At 41.7% G+C, this 7,916-nt stretch overlaps 1 pseudogene; it reads left to right on the top strand.

Moving 5' to 3' along the window:
* Nucleotides 1-3,628: 3,628 nt before the first annotated feature.
* On the top strand, nt 3,629-5,261 carry LOC119299301 (annotated as a pseudogene).
* Nucleotides 5,262-7,916: the final 2,655 nt, after the last annotated feature.

Genomic DNA, 7,916 nt, shown 5'->3' with positions numbered 1-7,916 from the left:
ATATTGTACACCATCAGCGGCCAGAACGTGGACGTGGGGAAGGTGACGATAATGAAGCCGAGGAACAATTGTTCCATAGCTGGCCAATCCCCCCTGACATCTTCAAGATTTCCATGGCCAATGTCAAACCGGGCCACGAGAATTTGGCTCCTACGGTACTACTAGGGGGAGATGACGATGAGACCCCGCTGCGGCTTGGTGATTGCAAGAGGTGGGTGTGGCCAAAGAGTCTGCTTCGTCTGGAGGCGGCCAGGAGCACACCCACGACCACGCAGCCTCAGCAAGGTATGAACATCAACACCCCACCTACCCAATTAGCATCGCCTGTCATGCCGGGTGATAGCAGACGGGGTGAGGAAGAGGCTCCATTAGTCGCTAATGACGTCGCCGCCATCAAAGAAGCAATGCATGATATCGATGCCATAGATGAGGATGAGGATGACGATGACACTCTACAATATCTCAATACTGGCGCCTATGACGACAAAGGATTGATGGATCAGCAGTATGAGTACTCAGAGTTTGAGTGTCATGAGTTGGTGCCTGAATTTCGGCCTCTGGAGGCTGAACGTATTATAGACGACCTTCCAGTACCAAAGAAGCATAGGAAGAGAGCAAGGAAAGGCAACAATAAAGTTGCTGCTATGATCCATCCGCCTCCGCAGCCTCGGGTTCAAGACCGTATACCTGTCCCCGGTGCGGCGAAACACCATATCCCCGGTGAACCAATCCTACCTAAGGCATCGGTAGAGGCCATACACGGTGATCTAAGGACACTTCATGATGATGTGATGTGGAGAGAGAAAAACCTAATCGCCTCGGAAAATCCAGGATACCCACTCTACATGGTTAACGTGCCGCGGCAAAGGTCGTACGTCGACACATTCCCCGCGGAGAAGTTCTTCCTTTGATTCGATTACATCGTTGACATGTTTCACTTGAAGAAGCTGGATTTTATGTTTGTCCGCCTTTATGCCTTGTACATGAACTACATCATCGGGATTGAGCAGATACCTTATATCTATGTCGCTGACCTGTACTTCATGCACGAGGGCTTCTTGGCAGTCTGCGCAGAGCACCGTGAATACGCGAGGGACTACATCATCGATTTCATGGTCGCCAATAAGGACAAGGAGATGATTCTCGTGCCTTATCATCCCATGTAAGTCATCCGCGCGGATATCCTTCCTTCGATTTCAATCATTCATTTGCACGGTGGAGGCTAATTAATTTGAGGTGTACTTATTTTTCACAGCCACGGGTGCGCCGTCCTCATCATCCTTTACCCCTGATACTCCCACACTCTTTACTTGAACTCATCGAAGAATATGAACAAAAAGTATTACACCCACATCAAGTCTGTTCTCAACAATGCTATCTTTTACTAGGGCGTACGGGGTGGAGAGATCAAGACCAAGAAGGCAAGGAATGGCAGGCCCGCCTTCGGCTATAAGACCTACTTCTGCTGCATCCAGCAACCGAGTGATACTCTTAGTGATGGATTCTATGTCCTACACCACATGCTGGAGTACAGACGGGATCAACAGAACCTTCTCATGTCACCTACATCCGGCGATGCCCATATTCCGCAATGGGCAAAGAATGTAGGAGATAGCCCGGATCATCGACTCCGAGCTGAGTTCTATCACATCCAGCGTGAACTTGCCCAAATCATCATGATGGAGGTCCTTGAAAAAACAGGGATGTTCTACGAGGAAAAGCAAATGTCGCGGGAAGGCATTCGAACACACGTAGTCGCTCAGCGTCTCGACCTGAAGCCTTTCACTAAGCTTGGGGACTATCTCCCTAACTTGGATGGATGGCGCGACATGTTGGAGTGATTGTCGATATATGACAATGTGTACGTCTAGTCCATACTTTCTGAATGATGAAACTTTGAGTTGTGCACGACGAAACTTCATTTGTGATGTAATTAAACCGTCCTCCTCAACTAGCGAAGATCACTCTAGTTTGGGCATTTTGGGTACGATGAACTTTGTTATTTATGCTTATGATATGTTGCTTCTATTTTTGCCAAGTCTGTCTCTTTCTGTTGCTCATCTATATATGTTGCATATCATCGACTCGTGTGACGATGCAGGTGCATATATCATTGATGACAAAGAAGTGCTACGCCAGGAGTATACGACGAGTGGCCGGAGTGTCTGGCCCAGGTGTACCGGTTTCTGGTTTCGGAGTGACAGCCAGCAGTTAGTTTAGGTTCACACTAGTGCGGGAGAGGGATACGAACCGACGCCTGAAGAAGTACTACATTATGTATGATGAGACATGTCATGTAACTTCTATAGCTATATCGTGATTGTGATGTGACGACATGATTTGTGTTGGATGATATGACGAGACTATTGTGTGTATGATACAACAAGCATATTGCATGTTTATGATATAAAACCTATACAAAAACATCACAAATACACAGAAAAAAAGATATGAGAAAATACAGCAGTAGTGCTCTTTAGCGCTGGACATAAAAACGCTATTGCTAAAGCACTTAGCAGTAGCGCTGGTATGGGAAGCGCTACTGCTAAGTAGGTATAGCAGTAACACGTGCTACTACTAAACGTTAGCTGTAGCACCCGCGCTACTGATACACCAAATACCCGCGCTACTGCTAGGATTTTCCCTAGTAGTGCATGCAGGATACGAGGTGTCACAATGATTTGATGAGGTAAGGTAATCGTTGAGTAATGTTTTCAAATGCTAATGGATGGAATTTCTAATGTATGGCTGGAACAACAAGTCGGTGATGATATCGTGACGTCTTATTTGAGAACTGTAGACATGGTTTGCCACGCTGGACCTTGTGAAGATTATGTCTATTCTTTGTTTAAGACTAATTGTACACATTCATGTTGCAAATATTTCTTTGGGTTCTGTTTTGAAGGGTATAGTAATGCAGAAATGGCTGAATTTTACAAACTGTAGTACTTCTTCTGAGCTAGCAATTAGTTCAAAAGCTACCTAACATGCTGATAACTTGCTAAATTAGGCATATAATATTATAATTTCAGTTTCATCTGAGAATTTCTCTTTAAGACAATGGTAGTGAACATTTGTTTCCGACAATGACAGTGGATATCGTATATTTTGCTCTCTAAAAATGAATTATTGTGGTGCTGTTCACCTATCAATGTGCCATGTTTCCTATCTAAGAATATGCCACATTTGTTAAATAAACCAACTCATTAAAGTGATGGACAGCTAAATACTTCTTATAGAACTGAAATAATATATAGGCAACCAAACATCCTTCCCTTTCAAAAAAAGCCAAGCAAACATCTGGGTAACTTCTTGGCGCGGCGGAGTGCCCTTGCCCACTAGTACATATTATGAACCCTCAACTCATACAATTTTGAAGACAACATGAACTGGATATATAATGCATTGCTATTCTTCAAAGTATGGTATATTTAGTTGGATAGAATGACTTTTTGTCAAGGAAGAAACGACCTTAACTCCCTCATGATAAGCATGCGGTTGATCTGAGTGCAACTCATATGCACCAGCATACTTGGCCGTGCCATGTTTTGTTAGATCCATTCTTAAGAAAATGCATTATTCTTAAAGGCGGCACCCTCACTACAGCTTGACCACGTTATCCCCGCCAATGTCGATTAGCTCCGCCTTGGTGGCGACGGGCTCCTGGACCACCTCAAGCAAGCACCTGCTGCGGCGGCCAACATGTGAGGTATGCTCTTTGGCACCAGCTCTTCATTCTCAACATCCGGTTGTGTCTGTTCCTCATATTGTCTCCAAATACCGGTGCGAAAAGGCTTTATTCTAGATCTGCTCACTATGATTCTCCAAATACAATACATTCAATAATATTGTAGTTTTTGTGGGCTTGTTCTTTATAAGAAAAGAATTGTACACATAGCACTATAGTTAGAAGCAGGTCTACAAAGGCATGGCTTCAAAATTCCATATACATGTTTTGTTCCTTTTCCTTTCCATATCTATGGTTTCCATATTAATTTATGTTTTCCCCTCAAGGGAGGACATGTGTATTTGAGAGAGAGAGTTATGGAAAAGAGGGTGCTGGACTAAGAGGAAGGAGTGGAATCACATGATGTGCATTGCATTTTTGTCAGTGTGCAATCCAGTTATATACGAATAAGGGTATATACAATAATAAGCTCCCTATCTGTTGAACGTTACAATTACTACAAAGACACAAGTCATTTCTGACAATTGAAGATCAAACAAACAATACTGCAGAATTATGCCAATATAAGTTTTTGATGTACATGGAACTTGTCACTTTTACCGTCATCTTTCATTTTGGAGACATGGCTAACTCTTTTCTCCACTATTTGGCATCTTCTCATGTTCATCTTGACAGTCTGGTTTTTTATGATCTTGTTTTCTATTTGCAGGGGCAAATTATATTTCAATGATACAAATGGCTGATGTTGGTTTTGGTATATGTGGTCAAGAAGGTTGTCAAGTAGTGATGGCCTCAGATATGTTATGGGGCAGTTTTTTTAATAGATCACTTCTTGCGCACAAGCACTAGAACCATCGGTCTATGACATACATGATTCTCTATAACTTCTACCAGAATGCTTTCTTTGTGTTAATGCTCTTCTGGTACGTATTCCCTCCTCTGTGTGTTTCTCATATGATGTAAGCTAAGTATATATGTGTTACCTTTGTTACTTGTCACCTATAATTTGACTATGCAAATGTATGAATACGGAAGCATCACCCTGCACTCCCTTTTGGTATTTTTGGACCTCTTGTAAGGTACACTGGTCTAATTAAGTTCTTAATGAATTGATTTAGGCACACTACATATCCTGTAACCCTTGTGTTGGTAGATTAGAGTACTGCTTTCTGTTCCATTATCTACACATCAGTTCCCACAACATTGATTGGTATTCTAGAGGACTTACTCATAATAGTCATAATACTCTTCTTTATTGTCTGAGACTGTTGAGGCAAAGCTTCAAAATGAGGGCTACAACATGACACTATTCTGAAACATAATGGTAGATACCTTGTAACAAAGCTTTGTCCTTTCCTGTGTACATTTCTTCACATATAATATTAGTACGATGGACATTTGGAGTATGGAATTCTTGATAGTCACCATTTGACAAAAAGAATTAGAATATGTGATATCGACCATGTAGGCCTTTTAATACTTAGCACTTACATATTCATACGTGTTTTCTCTCACTAATATTTGAATGCATGTATCTTTGCGTTTTACAGGTTCACCTGATTATTGGAGTTAACCTGATTATTTTCACAAGCTATGTCAGATGTTCATGTTTAGTTCTATTTCATGTAGCAGTCTTCTTTGTTAGTAATGTTCCATGTTTCTGTTTACATGTACATTCATTATTTTTCCCGTCTGAATCCCCTTAATTAGTAAGGTGATCTCACAAGCTTGGGTCCTAAACCACAAGAACTCAAGAAAGTCATCATACATTCCTTCTGCAGGACACTAGCAACCTTAGATATAAGTTCCCGTGGTGGCTGCTATGTCTTGAGCTTGCGTTGGTTTTCCCCGAAGAGGAAGGGATGATGCAGCAGAGTAGCGTAAGTATTTCCCTTAGTTTTTGAGAACCAAGGTATCAATCCAGTAGGAGGCCACGCTCAAGTCCCTCGTACCTGCACAAAACGATAGCTACTCTCAACCAACGCGATTAGGGGTTGTCAAGCCCTTCGTGGTCACTTACGAGAGTGAGATCTGATAGATAGAATATTTTTGGTATTTTTGGTATAAAGATGCAAAGTAAAAAGTAAAGGCAAAGTAAATAGCAAAACAATATTAAAGTGATGGAGATTGATATGATGAGAATAGACCCGGGGGCCATAGGTTTCACTAGTGGCTTCTCTCAAGAGCATAAGTATTCTACAGTGGGTGAACAAATTACTATTGAGCAATTGATAGAATTGAGCATAACTATGAGAATATCTAGGCATGATCATGTATATAGGCATCACATCCGTGACAAGTAGACCGAAACGATTCTGCATCTACTACTATTACTCCACTCATCGACCGCTATCCAACATGCATCTAGAGTATTAAGTTAAAAACAGAGTAACGCCTTAAGCAATATGACATGATGTAGAGAGATAAATTCATGCAATATGAAATAAACCCCATCTTGTTATCCTCGATGGCAACGATACAATACGTGCCTTGATGCCCCTTCTATCACTGGGTAAGGACACCGCAAGATCGAACCCAAAGCTAAGCACTTCTCCCATGGCAAGAACTACCAATCTAGTTGGCCAAACCAAACGGATAATTCGAAGAGACTTGCAAAGATAACCAATCATGCATAAAAGAATTCAGAGAAGATTCAAATATTATTCATAGATAGACTTGATCATAAACCCACAATTCATCGGTCTCAACAAACACACCGCAAAAAGAAGATTACATCGAATAGATCTCCACGAGAGAGGGGGAGAACTTTGTATTGTGATTCAAAGAGAGAGAAGAAGCCATCTAGATACTAACTATGGGCCCGAAGGTTTGAGGTAAACTACTCACACTTCATCGGAGAGGCTATGGTGATGTAGTAGCCCTCCGTGATGACGGCCCTCTTCCGGCGGAGCTCCGGAACAGGCTCCAAGATGGGATCTCGTGGATATAGAAAGTTGCGGCAGTGGAATTAGGTTTTTAGCTCCTGTTCTGATCATTTGGTGGTACGTGTGTATATATAGGAGGAAGAAGTACGCCGGAGGAGCAACGAGGGGCCCACGAGGCAGGGGGCGCGCCCTAGGGGGGGGGCGCCCCCACCCTCGTGACCGCCTCTTTTGTTCCTTGGAGCAGGGTCCAAGTCTCCTGGATCACGTTCGGTGAGAAAATCACGTTCCCAAAGATTTTATTCCGTTTGGACTCCATTTGATATTTTGTTTCTCCGAAACACTGAAATAGGCAAAAAACAACAATTCTGGGCTAGGCCTCCGGTTAATAGGTTAGTCCCAAAAATAATATAAAAGTGGAAAATAAATCCCAATATAGTCCAAAACAGTAGATAATATAGCATGGAGCAATCAAAAATTATAGATATGTTGGAGACGTATCAGGCATCCCCAAGCTTAATTCCTGCTCGTCCTCGAGTAGGTAAATGATAAAAAGAGAATTTTTGATGCGGAGTGCTACTTGGCATAATTTTAATGCAAATCTTCTTAATTGTGGTATGAATATTCAGATTAGAAAGGTTCAAGACAAAGGTTTATATTGACATAAAAATAATGATACTTCAAGCATACTAACAAAGCAATTATGTCTTCTCAAAATAACATGGCCAAAGAAAGTTATCCCTACAAAATCATATAGTCTGGCTATGCTCCATCTTCCCCACACAAAGTATTTAAATCATGCACAACCCCGATGACAAACCAAGCAATTGTTTCATACTCTAACTTTTTCAAAACTTTTTCAATCTTCACGCAATACATGAGTGTGAGCCATGGATATAGCACTATAGGTGGAATAGAATGGTGGTTGTGGAGAAGACAAAAAGGAGATAGTTTCACATCAACTAGGCGTATCAACGGGCTATGGAGATGCCCATCAATAGATATCAATGTGAGTGAGTAGGGATTGCCATGCAACGGATGCACTAGAGCTATAAATGTATGAAAGCTCAACAAAAGAAACTAGTGGGTGTGCATCCAACTTGCTTGCTCACGAAGACCTAGGACAATTTGAGGAAGCCCATCATTGGAATATACAAGCCAAGTTCTATAATGTAAAATTCCCACTGGTATATGAAAGTGACAACATATGAGACTCTCTATATGAAGAACATGGTTCTACTTTGAAGCACAATATATGAGACTCGCTATATCAAGGTGCTACTTTGAAGCACAAGTGTGGAAAAAGAGATAGTAGCATTGCCCCTTTTTTTGGGCCTTCTTTTTTT

Source organism: Triticum dicoccoides, chromosome 5A, assembly GCF_002162155.2.
Source record: "Triticum dicoccoides isolate Atlit2015 ecotype Zavitan chromosome 5A, WEW_v2.0, whole genome shotgun sequence".
Lineage (NCBI taxonomy): Eukaryota > Viridiplantae > Streptophyta > Magnoliopsida > Poales > Poaceae > Triticum > Triticum dicoccoides.
This window is presented reverse-complemented; position numbering and strand designations above follow the sequence as displayed.